Source organism: Panthera onca, chromosome C1 (genome assembly GCF_046562875.1).
Source record: "Panthera onca isolate mPanOnc1 chromosome C1, mPanOnc1 haplotype 2, whole genome shotgun sequence".
NCBI classification, from domain to species: Eukaryota; Metazoa; Chordata; class Mammalia; order Carnivora; family Felidae; genus Panthera; species Panthera onca.
Window position 1 is genome coordinate 15,663,856 of NC_138346.1, and position 8,273 is coordinate 15,672,128.

Below are 8,273 nucleotides of genomic sequence, written 5' to 3' on the forward strand. Positions count from 1 at the left end.
CCAGAGGGGTCAGCTGGCCGCCCGTCGGAGCTCGGCAGCGTGGGCTCTGGCAGCCTTGCGGAGGACCTGGGATCTCCACCGGGATCTATTGTTCGGCTGATCGATCACCTTCAGCATCCGCCCTTAAACCCACCCCTTCCTCCGAACTCTCTGAGGCTGGGGAAGTGTTGGTTCAAAGGATCGCCCACCAGGTGGAAGGAGGTGCGGGACGTAGCTTCTCTGGTCGCAGGGTACTCTTGTGTTTACTGGTCTGTATCCCCTCCACCACCCCCATAAACCCCGAGGAAAGGGGGGGGGCGGGGAGAAGGGAACAGGGGTTTGGTCTCCTCACTTGGGTACTCAGATCTCTACACTAGTCCTGGAAACCTTTCGCTTAATCATTTATTCAACAGATATTGACTGAATACCTACCACATGCCAGGAACCATTGTGTCCCTGCGTATACACCTGGTAACCCAGTCGCGCGTTCATTCTGCTCTCAGAGAGCATGGATTATGGGCAGAGACAAATATTAAGCAAAATAACCACACAATTGAGTGTACAACTGCAAAGTGAAACCCTACTGTGAATGACTGAAGGAAGGTTCTTAGGACTTAGACTGGAGGTCAGGGAAGTCACTGAACAAGTGACCTTGACTGGAGCTATAAAGGTGGATCTAGTTAACTGAGGGAGTCGTCCAGGCAAAGAAGCACATGTGCAAAGGTCCTGGAGCTGAAACTCAAAACTAATATAGTGGGAGCTCAGGTAACAGGGAGATTAGGGTGGAATGAGGCAAAAATGGCAGCCAAAGGCCAGATCCTTGCAAGGCTGTGTTTAGGGTTCAAGTCTTGACGCTAAAACTTGCCGCTGAAGGGTTTCAGTTTGATGCATTAAATGGATAGATTCTCAATAATTGCCTAATCCTTGTGAGGACCTGCTACATTTTTTTTTATATGAAATTTATTGCCAAATTGGTTTCCATACAACACCCAGTGCTCATCTCAACAGGTGCCCTCCTCAATGCCCATCACCCACCCCCCTCTCCCTCCCTCCCTTTTCTTTATAAATATTAGTTAATGTGTAGTGGGACAACTCCAATTGGCAAGTGGCTGTCCAGTCATTGCTAGAACAGATCTGCAACAGGACAAATCAACAAAGTTGACTCGCCATCACCACCATGCGCCTTTCTCCATCAACATTTTACTGGAAAGTTGGATAAGAAACAAATACTACAAAGTAGTGCAGAGTTGTTTGTGACTTTATGTATACAAAACTTGCTGGTTTGGGTTTTTTGTTTTTGTTTTTTTCCTAGTTGAGGAATCACTTTCTTCTCATTTAGACTTCTTCCCTGAACCTTCCCCCGGTGCTAATGGGGATACTATGAGAACACTCTCCGACATTGTGGGGAGTTCTTCGCGCATCCTAGAGCAATCCTGTGAAAGAAGCATTGGCTTTTCAAGGGAAGCATTTTCAAGAATTTCAAGGACATCCAAGCCCAATGTCACTCAGCTGGCAGAGTGGAGCAGCTTCAAATACAGTTTTGTCTCAAACCTAGAGAGAAGAGCCATCCCTTCAGTAAATGAATGTCACATAGAACAAAGGATTGCTGAGTGCTTGCTTTGCCCTGGTGTTGATGACCAAAGTAAATGAAGACATGGTCTCTGAGCATTAGAGCATTCTGTCATTGGTTATTTATGAAAAGGCTTCTGCCAGGCACAAGGTTGAAAATAAGTACGGGCTAGATCTCACGGTCTGTGGGTTCCAGCCCCACGTTGGGCTCTGTGCTGACAGCGCGGAGCCTGGAGCCTGCTTCGGATTCTGTTGACTCCCTGTCTCTCTGCCCCTCCCCCGCTTGTGCTCGCTCGGGAGCGCGCGCTCTCTCTCTCTCTCTCAAAAATAAGTAAACATTAAAAATTTAAATAAAATAAAATAAATGGTAGGATTGGTTGATTAGTTGAATTCACAGTTTCCTCGTAAATGAGAAGCGCAAGGCCTCCAGACTCCTACTAATCAAGTGGTGCGTGCTGTACTGAGTCGAGTTTTTGTCACCTTCCCAGGCCCTCAGCTAGTAGAAAACAGCCGTCATAGCCTAGCACGACACACTGCAGCAAAGCATGGCCCCACCAGGGCTCAGTTGGTGTAACAGCCTCTCACCATTTTAGAAGCAACTATTAGATCACTCATTCAGTATTCAGCACATTCCTTTGTGTATATATTATGTCCCAGGTTATTGTAGCCAAATGATTACTGGAATTAAATGTTGAGAAAGTTTTCATTTATCGAGCTATTCAAAACAATGCTTCTCTATGAGTTTTGTTGATTTCTGGAACTGAAGTTGACATGAAAACACCAACCGTAAACATTATCTTTCTTAACCCCATGTTTCATGGAATGGGGAGCTGAGAGCAGAGAAATTAAGGGATTTGCCCAGGATAACCCAGCCAGTTACTGACAAGGAATAGACCCAGCTCTCTTCATAGCCATACTAAAACAGAGGAGGAGAAGCAAGGTGGTATGAGATAATGGTTTCAAACTTGTATTTTAGCAGGGGAGTTTTTTTCAACCTTCAAAGAACTCTGACTTCTAGAAGAGATCCAAGTGAATCTGCTCTAAGTGGAAAAGAAGTGACCTTCTCAGCATCTCCCTCCTTCCCAAAGTGGCTGTATTTTTAGCAAAATGAAATTGACATTAAACAGTTACAGAAGCTCTGAGGGTTTGCAAAACCCAGGTTGGAAACTACTGTTTGTTTGGCTATTTGTGTGTGTGGGGGGGGGGGGGGGGCATCCTAATATCTGGAAAAATACAGAGTTTGAATGGGGTTGCAGTTAAAAAAACCATATAATGTCAACATTACTGAGTGGTTAGCACCTAGCAACTACTGTGTCCATACTTTTTGGTGTTGTGTGATTTAAACCTCATAATAATAGCACTCCGGTTTAGGTACGATTATCTTTTACCACTGTGCCAACTGAGACTACAGGTGAAACTAATTGGTCATCTAGTAAGTAGTAGAACCAAGTTGCTGTGTTTTGAAAATAGGTTTGGGGGCGCCTGGGTGGCTCAGTCCGTTGAGCGTCCAACTTCGGTTCAGGTCATGATCTCACGGCTCGTGAGTTCGAGCCCGTCGTCGAGCTCTGTGCTGACAGCTCAGAGCCCGGACTCTGCTTTGGATTCCGTGTCTCCCTCCCTCTGTCTCTCTCTCAAAAATAAATAAAACACTGAAAAGAAAGAAAATAGGTTTGTCTGATTCCAGAGCCTGAGCACATAACTGCCATACTGAGCTTTTCCTTTTCTAATTTTATTCATTTTAGAGAGAGAGAGCGTGCATGGGAAAGGGATAGAGAGAGAGAAAATCCCAAGCAGGCTCCACAGTCAGCATGGAGCCCAAAGTAGGGCTCAGTCCCCTGACCCTGGGATCATGATCTGAGCCTACATCAAGAGTCTGACGCTAACCAACTGAGCCACCCAGGCTCTCCTGAGCTGTTCCTTAAATGATATCGCAAGGAAGGAAGGGAATGTCATTGAAATAGAGAAGTCATGGAACAATGAGCAGAAGAATCAGAGGACAAAGTGTGTCATAGTTTAGGCTGGGATTATTCGATCAACAAATATTTACCAACCACATTCTGTATGCCTGGCATTGGGTATATGCGAGTGAATAAAACATACATAAAATTTTTAAAATTCAACAAAAATATATCAGACACCTCTGCTGTGGCAAGTCTTGATGAGATCATGTGGATAGAAATCAACACTGTCCTGCTTGGAGATCTGATTCCACCAACCAAGGATGGTTCCCCTTTCTAGTCCTCAACTCTAGTTAAGAAGAAGATGACAGTTCCGATTGCCTCATAGGTTACAAAAGCCTACTCGTGGAAATGAATAACTTAAACATCACTTCCTTGTTCTATTATTTTTTTTCTGTGCATTTCATGACAGCTAATTTCTACTAACTGGAAGAGAATGATGTTTTTCCATAACACGACATTCTACCGTAACCTAAGTCAATATGTTCCTGTTTTTAAGTTTGAAAAGGAAATAGTATTCTTCCTGGATTGACAGTTCTCAGAGGGGATAGTTTAGGAGAAAGGTCACTTTTCCAGTTTTCATAAGGTGCATTCATCATAAAGGTAAATATTCTGTCTGTCACTCTCTCGCTCTCTCTCTCTACATACATACACACCCATGAAACTCAAACATCCTGGTTACCATAATTCATTGGGAGTGACCAGATCTGGTTAAAGTTGATAGAAGGCCATCATTATGGTAGTTTCAGTCGAATGTTCTTCAGGAAGTTCTGTTTTTTAACACTCTTTTGAACTAAGTTAAAGACATTTGTTATGGACCCTCTGTATTCTTATGGTCCTCTCAACTGATCTGAGCAATCTGCCCAGTGCCCTGGGCAGAGATGCAGGAGTCTTGCCCGAGATAGTGAGGCTCTATAGCCATCGTGATTTCTCTTCTCATGACCCTCGCCCACACCTTCTGTTTGCACTTGGCCCGGAAACCTATAAGGTTCCAGCAACCCAAGTGAGGGAGGAATGAGGAGAAAGAGACTGGAATGATCTGCTACCCACCTGGGGCCAGGGTCAGGTCCTGAAAGAGACAGTCGGCAGGGTCCAAAAGCAATGTATTTGGAGTTGTGGCACAGCACAGCCCACGACTTCCAGTTCCAAGAAGGGCCAATCCAATGGATGGTCTTGCACTCACGTTTGTATCTTTCTAGTTGTTTATGGCTACTCGTATATGACCTGTTGATTATGCTGGCCTATTGTTATTACTTTTTTTCTTCAAACACATGCAATTGCCCCAGTCTTAGCTGCTATCGTTGGTCCCCTAGATTATTGCAGCCTCTTACCTGACCTCCCCACCTTGAGTTTGGCCCTCTGATCTAACACTCCTAATTCCGTGTACACAATGTACTCAAAGTGGTCTTTCCAGAAGACTTCATTGATCGTGTTATTTCTCTGCTTAAAATCTTGGAGTTTCCCCTCATTGTTCTGAAGATAAAGTCCAAACTCTTTGATGTAGTTTTGGGCCCTGCATTATAGGGCATCTACCGACCTCTTGAGTCTCAGGTGTAACCCTCTACCGTTCATGCTTTAAGCCATCTGAACTTCATGCAGTTAAACAACCAAATTTCAGGAAGAGGAGGGAGACACCTGGGGCTTGAGAACAACCATTTAAATGCTTCTAGGTTTCTCTCCACTCTCTGTTCTCTTGGTGTCAGTATCATTTTATCTCATCGCAGGTTATTTTCTCTGAGTGGTGGGAAACATGGCCACCAGTGGCTCCAGACTCGTACCTTAGCTGCTTCCATCATTAAATAAAATGGACCTCCTCAGGTTCCCTGTGGTCCCAAGTCCAAGATCCAGGTTGGATCAGGTGCTTATCCCTGGTAGACTGGCATGAGATACAGGGTTCCATTGCTTTAACATGGTGACACAAAGGTTTAACCTTGTGCTGTGAGAAATAAGGCATCCTAGGCAGATTCACCCAAGTTTCCTCAATCATAATGAGTTAGAAGAGAGAAATGAAGGAGTTTAGGTCAATTTAAGTATTTTGGGCCTGGGTAACTTGGTGGATGGTGGTGACTTTGAAAAGGATAGGAAACACACGAAGGAAGAGTTTAGGGGTAAGGAGAAAGTTCCGTTTTTGAGTATGACATGCCAGCCTGTTGGCCACCCAGGTGCAGATGTTCAGAAGTTGGTAAGAAACGTGCACAGAAGAGAGAGATGGGCTGGAGGTTAGAATGGGGGCCATCTGTGTTTAGATAGTAGTGGAAATGAGACTGTTTGGGGAGAAGATCACCAGACATAACTCTGGAGGGAATCCTATACTGAAGAAAGGGAAAGGGGAGTGTGCGAGGTACAGGAGGCCATGAGAGTTAATATTTATCACATGCTAAACCCTACCATGAACTACTGCTCTTAAAATTTGCATAACCAGGGCGCCTGGGTGGCTCAGTCGGTTAAGCGTCTGACTTCAGCTCAGGTCACAATCTCGCGGTCAGTGAGTTCGAGCCCCGCGTCGGGCTCTGGGCTGATGGCTCAGAGCCTGGAGCCTGCTTCGGATTCTGTGTCTCCCTCTCTCTCTGCCCCTCCCCCGTTCATGCTCTGTCTCTCTCTGTCTCAAAAATAAATAAATGTTAAAAAAAAAAAAAGTTTAAAAAAAATTTGCATAACCATCCTATGGTATGCCAATGATGGACATATTATTGTCACCTTCATTTTATAAGGAACTGAGGCTCATCAATAATCAGTACTTGGTTCAAGGTCTCAGTGAGCAGTAAATGCAAGGTTTGCATCTGTTATTATAGAACTGTCACCACTACAGTGTATTGTCTCTCACAGAGAGCTAGTAGAAAAATCCAGGTAGCTAAACAGAGGCATCTGGAGTCAGGAAAACTAAGAAAGGAGAATTTCTAGAATGAGGGGATGGTCAATAATATAAAGTGTCTATCAAGTTTATTTCTAAAATACAATTTAAGATGACCACTGGTTTGACAACTGGGAAGTCAGTGCCAATCAACCTGACTGGGCAGGTCTAGCAGGCCTTCTTGGTTCTAGATAGATCCGTCGGTAGAAACCCAAGAAGAAAGATGGGCTTTGATCTTGTCCTAAAAGTTTCAGGGTAACCTACAAAGGGGTTAGTGTCCTGGAAATTTACAGGAAAGACATACAAGGTTTTAGCCAGAACAGAACCAGTTTGGGATGCACCACAATTAAAACAAGGCCCCTTATGGTAAATTGTATCATCTACAACCTGAGCTTACAGCGCTGTCTCATCCTACTGGAGGCATCAACTTGAGTTTTACTAAGCTTAATGCCAGGGCAAATTTATAGTCTCAGATCACTGGGCTGTTACCTTGAGTATAAACATCTAATATTCACAGGGTGCTTGGCAGGTTTCAAATTGTTTCCAAATGCATTGTCCTCACAGCCATCCGCTGAGGTTCTGTCTCCAATTTATGGATGAGGAAACTGAGGCTGGGATTGGACAAATGTTTGTTTTGGGCATACCCCTTGAAACTATCTGCTGTTGTAGTGTGAAATGTCATAGGCATAATACTGCATTTTTAAGTGCGGGAAGGATTGCAGACCTCATAGCTTCTCTTTCTCAGTTGCTGCTCAACCCATAAGCCTAACAGGAAAGTGGCACAATCATTTCAGAAACTTTCACTGTGTGTTACACATTTTACAGGCAAAAACAATCGTGCTCGCCCAGATCTACGCAGGCTCTCCTGTCACGTAGCAACGGAAGAACTGGATTGTCTACACATGTCTGAGGAGGCAGAGGAACTGCACGTGACTGTGTTCTATAGGAACCTTGTAGTTTTTTCCCTCATAACAAAAATATACTTGCTAATTACAGTTCTGTTAAATACAAAGGGTACAGTGAAGGAAATAATCTCACCACCTAAGACAACTACTGTTAAGAAAAAAATTAAGGGGGTAGCTCAGTTGGTTGAATTTCTGCTCGGGTCATGATCTCATAGTTGTGAGATCAAGCCCCGCATCAGGGTCAGCATGGAGTGTGGAGCCTGCTAGGGATTATTTCTCTCTGCCTCTTCCCCACTTGTGCCTGTGTGCGCGCTCTTTCTCAAAATTAGTAAACTTAAAAAAAAAAAAGAATTATATTTGAGACTAAAGTGGAAAAAATAATAATGATCACATGTCTTGTTTCCAGTTTGGGTTTTTTGGTTTTTGGGTTTTTTTTACAACGAACAATGTAACACTGAACATTTTTATTTGCTCACCTGGGGCACCTGGGTGAGAGTTTCTCAGAGAAACATTCCTGGGAGTTTAATGGCAGTAAGGTATGCACAGGTTCTGCTCTTCTAAGTAAGGCCCTATTTTCCAAAGCTTATACTTCCAATTCTTGCCAACATTTAATTTGGTCAGACTTTCACGTTTTTATCAGTCTGGTAGGGGTGAAAATGTATTTCCTTATGGGGCACCTGGGTGGCTCAGTTGGTTGAGTGTCCAACTCTTGATTTCGGCTCCAGTCATGATCTCACGGTATATGAGTTCAAGCCTTGCGTTGGGCTCTGTGCTGACAGCTGTGGAGCCTGCTTGGGATTCTGTGTGTCCCTCTCTCTCTGCCCCTCCCCCACGTGCTCACTTTCTGAAAATAAATAAAACATTAAAAAATATTTCATTATAATTTGAACTTGTATTTCCCTAATTTCCAAAGGAAGGAGGACTTTTTGTGTGTGTATTGGCCAGTCCATCTTTTGTTTCTAGGAAATGCTGCCATCTCATTCTTGCTCTCCAGCTGGCTTTAAAATTAGA

The 8,273-nt window shown here is 43.9% G+C and overlaps 1 long non-coding RNA gene across 1 annotated transcript; it reads left to right on the plus strand.

Annotated features, from left to right (window-relative positions):
• The first annotated feature begins 92 nt into the window (after positions 1-92).
• LOC144617119 (uncharacterized) lies at positions 93-2,649 on the plus strand. Its single transcript, XR_013557175.2, has 2 exons — positions 93-201; positions 1,319-2,649. It is a non-coding gene; the product is annotated as an uncharacterized LOC144617119 (long non-coding RNA).
• The last annotated feature ends 5,624 nt before the right edge of the window (positions 2,650-8,273 follow it).